Source organism: Oncorhynchus mykiss, chromosome 16 (genome assembly GCF_057628025.1).
Source record: "Oncorhynchus mykiss isolate SJ-2025 chromosome 16, ASM5762802v1, whole genome shotgun sequence".
Lineage (NCBI taxonomy): Eukaryota > Metazoa > Chordata > Actinopteri > Salmoniformes > Salmonidae > Oncorhynchus > Oncorhynchus mykiss.
In genome coordinates, this window is record NC_143037.1 from 39,453,653 (window position 1) to 39,459,610 (window position 5,958).

The 5,958-nt window shown below is 39.7% G+C and overlaps 1 pseudogene; it reads right to left on the minus strand.

Annotated features, from left to right (window-relative positions):
• Nucleotides 1-5,637: 5,637 nt before the first annotated feature.
• LOC118957710 (5S ribosomal RNA) lies at nt 5,638-5,756 on the minus strand (annotated as a pseudogene).
• Nucleotides 5,757-5,958: the final 202 nt, after the last annotated feature.

Sequence of the window (5,958 nt, forward strand, 5' to 3'; positions counted from 1 at the left end):
CTTTACACGGATCAGTCGTCCTGGTCCCTTTGCAGAAAATCAGCCCCAAAGCATGATGTTTCCACCCCCATGCTTCACAGTAGGTATGGTGTTCTTTGGATGCAACTCGGCATTCTTTTTCCTCCAAACACGACGAGTTGAGTTTTTACCAAAAAGTTATATTTTGGTTTCATCTGACCATAGGGAGAATGTCATATCTTCTTCTGGATCATCCAAATGCTCTCTAGCATTTGCAGGATTTGAGTCCCTGGCGGCGTAGTGTGTTACTGATGGTAGGCTTTGTTACTTTGGTCCCAGCTCTCTGCAGGTCATTCACTAGGCCCCCACGTGGGATTTTTGCTCACCGATCTTGTGATCATTTTGACCCCACGGGGTGAGATCTTGCGTGGAGCCCCAGATCGAGGGAGATCATCAGTGGTCTTGTATGTCTTCCATTTCCTAATAATTGCTCCCACAGTTGATTTCCTCAAACCAAGCTGCTTACCTATTGCAGATTCAGTCTTCCCAGCCTGGTGCAGGTCTACAATTTTGTTTCTGGTGTCCTTTGACAGCTCTTTGGTCTTGGCCATAGTGGAGTTTGGGGTGTGACTGTTTGAGGTTGTGGACAGGTGTCTTTTATACTGATAACGAGTGGAGGACAGAGGAGCCTCTTAAAGAAGTTACAGGTCTGTGAGAGCCAGAAATCTTGCTTGTTTGTAGGTGACCAAATACTTATTTTCCACCATAATTTGCAAATAAATTCATTAAAAATCCTACGATTTTTTTTTTCCTTATTTTGTCTGTCATAGTTGAAGTGTACCTAAGTGGGAGAACTTGCACAATTGGTGGATGACTAAATACTTTTTTTGCCCCACTATCTCTTCATCTACTTCAACCACATCATATATTGCCTGAAATGGAAGGAACCCAGGAATTACCTCAGGTGACATAACATATCTGCCTCATCCCATATTTACAAAACAACATATTATTACACTTATCTTTGGATTTAAATATATAGGCTGATTTTAAAATATTTTCTAAAATGGTACATTCATAATAAATATTTGGTAAAAACTGCCCCCGAGCCTCAAACACTTCTCTATAAAACAAAGGTATATTACCTAACATTTCCTTCTTCATACTCCTCAATAAACCATTGTCCCCAAACCTCCCAACCTCCTGCAAATACTCTTAAAAAATCATTTTCCTCCCATAATCCAATTCACCAAATAAATATTTCCGTACCATTTTTACTCTAATTGCTGTTTTCCTTACACTTAAATCTACCAACTTTAACCCCCCCCCCTCCCCCCCCTCCTCATAACCTGCAGTCAAAGTTTTAAAGCTATTTTCACCCCCTTCCCATCCCATTAAAAAATCAACTAAAATCCCTTTTAACTTCAAAGACCTCCCCCTCTACATATTTACCACCTTCCTAACTTTATTTATTACACCACTCCATGTCACATCCCTAGCTTCCATTTCCTTCACCCCTAAAAACACTCATAACACCTTAAAATAATCTTACCACCTTAAAAGTAAAATTCCCCTCATTAATCTTACACATTACTACTGACTTCTCCATGTTAACCGGATGCTTGTCCATATACTTTAAAACACTCCATCACCCTTTATACACTTCCCTCATCTCTAACTGTTATAGTGGTATCATCTGCGTCTTGATGAATCAAACTAAAACCTTGGAGTCTGTACACAATTTATAAGATCTTTTTTAAGAAATGCTGCTAAAGGTTCTACCGACTAAACAAATAATAAAGCTGATAAAGGGCACCCTTGTCTCACAGATTTCTCAAGAATAAAAGAATCAGTTAAAACCCCATTACACGTTACCCTACTTTTTGCCTTCTTATCCATCCTATTATTCTATTACCAAAACCATATTCATCCATTACCCTAAACATAAAATCATGTTCCACCCTATCAAAAGCTTTATTTAAATCTATGCTTAACTATTTTATTTATTACATCTCTAATTGTATCAGCAATATCTCTACCAGGCACACTATAATTCTGTGTAGGTGCTATAATATTTAAAACTTGCTTTTTTCTATTTGCCAGTATCTTAGCCAAAATCTTATAATCCGAATGTAATAAACTAATTGGCCTATAATCCTCCAGTTTCAAGTTGCTCCCCTTATTTTTATATAAAATCGTTATCAGCCCTGTCACCATAGATTCTGAAACACTATTATCCTTCATATATTGATAAACTTTCATATTTTATAAAATTCTGCAATTATTCCATCCACACCAGGACTCTTATTTACTTGTAACCCCTTAATCGCATCTTTAACTTCATTCACTGTTATCTTCCCATCACACATTTGTTTATCCTCTACATCAATTTGCACATCCACACTATCCAATATCTCCTTTACACACCCCTCATCCACCTCCCCTTTCTTAAATAAATCCTTATAAAAATTCTGCACTGTTTCTAATATCTCTACATAATCATTGACAACTTCACCTTTTACATTTTCAATCTCTCTATGTTCTCCTCTGTTTATTCTTCTCTAAACCAAGAAAAATGAAGTACATTTCTCCCCCTCCAAAACATACTTTGCCCTACTTCTTATAATTGCACCCTTACACTTATCTATTTCATATTTACTCAATTTTGCTTTTAAATCTAAAACCGTTTCTATATTATAATTAGGTTCCCTGTCACACTTCCCCATTTCTTCATCCAATCTAGCTCTCAACTCATTTTCTTCTCTTTTAATCCTTCCTCCCTTTTTCCTTGCATATCTTATACTAAACTTTTATTTTTTCCTTAATACCCTCTTAGGGATATAGATACGCTAGCGTCTCTTGTGGCCAATAGCCTGGGGAAATGCAGAGCGCAAATAAAATGCGATAAAACTCAAACTTTCATTAAATCACACATGAAGGGTACTCAATTAAAGATACACTCGTTGTGAATCCAGCCAACATGTCAGATTTAAAAAATGCTTTTCGGCGAAATAATACAAAATGTGTTGCTGTAAGCTATGCCTACTGGCCCATTCACTCCTAACAAGCCTGTTTTCTTCTGTCAACATTGTCGTGGTTAAGGCGATGGACTAGAAATCCATTAGGATCTTCCTGCCAGGTTCAAATCCTGCCGACAACGAAAATGCATTTTTTTGACCCCTCCGGAGGTTGAAGTTTAGTCGTGTTTCTTATACCAATCGCATCCTCTCAGATCTCCGCAAGTACATAGGGATTAGTTGTCCATTTGGGATAGGACTGCAGGCCACCTATCCCACTTCACACCTTTACACACCTGGTTATCCAGCCTTCTAGCTCTATAGGCCACAGTAGCATAGGTTACAGGTTTGTAGTCAAGCCACAGATTTCAGGTGAGATCCCATGATACACTCAACAATACAACAACACGATTCTCATGAATAACCATTAAGCCATTTGCTAAGATTTCCCCCATTTTGACATGTGGAAATCTGTTGTCACTCTTACCCTGACGGGAAGCTCCAGACACTTTTTTGGTCCTATCTTAGGCATTTTTAAATTCATGTCAAATTGGCCATATTCTGAAGACACTCTTATAGTCTGCAGGGTAATCGAACTGGCCACATCTAAAGTCAAGCCACAGGTAACAGGTGAGCTGCCTTGTTAAACCCTAAAAATAAATAATAACACGATTGCGTTGAAATGACCCATTAAGCCATTTGTAAGGATTTCCCCCATGTGGACCTGTTGTCACTCTTACCCTGATGGTTGCTGATATTTCCAGACACTTTTTCAGTCTTATCTGAGGAATTTTATCATTTATATCAGAATGGCCATATTCTGATGCCAGTTTAGCGCTCATTCAATGACGATTTACTACTCTTTCCCATTGAAGGCCATATTGAGGTTAAATCAATGACTGGACTTTTTAATTTATAAAAACAAATGACTATTGAAAGTGCAAGTCAGTATCGTGCATAGTTGTTCTGGTCTCTGTGGTGATTTTAGAGCGTTGTTCATATTTCTACTTTTACCGCATACACTTTAACCCGATACCCAGTTACTGTGCTGTAGTCAGGATGGCCGAGCGGTCTAAGGCGCTGCGTTCAGGTCGCAGTCTCCCATGGAGGCGTGGGTTCAAATCCCACTTCTGACAGTTTTTTAGTGCCTCTCAGGAGTCATGCTGCTCAGCAGTAATAATAAGAATGATGAAATAACAACTTCACACAGTGAAATAACAATTCATAATAAACACTCTCAAATGCTGACCTTCTGGAGCTGAGCAAAGATCAAGGTTAAATAAGAAAACAGCTGGACTTAATAACAAATGAATGAGGGGAACATTTTGTGTTATTGCATTATAATGAGTTACTGCATTATCTTTCAGTTGTTAAATTTCACTTTCTGTAGGCTATGCCTGTTGGCCCATTCACTCCTAACAAGCCTGTTTTCTTCTGTCAACGTTGTCGTGGCCGAGTGGTTAAGGCGATGGACTAGAAATCCATTAGGATCTTCCTGCGCAGGTTCAAATCCTGCCGACAATGAAAATGCTTTTTTTTGACCCCTCCGGAGGTTGAAGTTTAGTCGTGTTTCTTATACCAATCGCATCCTCTCAGATTTCCGCAAGTGCATAGGGATTAGTTGTCCATTTGGGATAGGACTGCAGGCCATCTGTCCCACTTCACACCTTTACACACCTGGTTATCCAGCCTTCTAGCTCTATAGGCCACAGTAGCATAGGTTACAGGTTTGTAGTCAAGCCACAGATTTCAGGTGAGATCCCATGATACACTCAACAATACAACAACACGATTCTCATGAATAACCATGAAGCCATTTGCTAAGATTTCCCCATTTTGACATGTGGAAACCTGTTGTCACTCTTACCCTGACGGGAAGCTCCAGACACTTTTTTTGGTCCTATCTGAGGCATTTTTAAATTCATGTCAAATTGGCCATAGGTGAGAAACCTTGTTAAACCCTAAAAGAAAAAGAAAAAACTCGATTGCATTGAAAATAACCATTAAGTCATTCAGGTTGCAGACTCCCCTATAGGCATGGTTTGAAACCCCCTCCTGACAACTTTTTAGCGCCTGCATGTCATGCACCTTTGTAAAATCCAGTTGAAAAATAATAAATAATAAAATAGTTGTCAGGAGGGGGTTTCAAACCATGCCTTAATAAAATAATTAATAATAAATAAATAATGTTAAATTATTACTTTCTGTAGGCTATGCCTGTTGACCCATTCACTCCTAACAAGCCTGTTTTCTTTTGTCAATGTTGTCGTGGCCGAGTGGTTAAGGTGATGGACTAGAAATTCATTAGGATCTTCCGGCGCAGGTTCGAATCCTGCCGACAACGAAAATGCATTTTTTGACCCCTCCGGAGGGGAATAGGGGGATTTTTTTGGGGGGGAGGGCAATCAGGCAAAACATTGAAGGGATTTTACAGGACCCTAATGGACTACAGACATTGACAGTCTCCTAGCCTAAAAACAAATGCTGAATGCACTGCCGAGATTTTGAGGGAAACGCACTGTCCATTATTTGATTTGATCAGGGCATGGCAGGGAAGCACTAACAAACTGCAGTCCATTAAAAAGACACAACATTATTAGGGTGATAAATAAAAGGGAGTTGCTCCACGCATGACACAAGAGAACCCTCTGCTGGAGCAAAACGCTTACAGCACCCGGTATTCCCAGGCGGTCTCCCATCCAAGTACTAACCAGGCCCGACCCTGCGTAGCTTCCGAGATCAGACGAGATCAGGCGTATTCAGGCTGGTATGGCCATAAGCGAAAGGCATTCTCTTGGTACACTATATAAAGTCAACGTGTCGCTTACTCTTAGGGGGACAGAGAAATGTCCACCTTGTGACACACACTGAAAAAGCTCAAACCTAGCTTACATTTCCAGCCCATATATTTCACTCTTGTGGGGGGAAAAAGGGCATATCCTAGGTTCATACTTATGACAACTTCATGGACTAGGGCCCTATA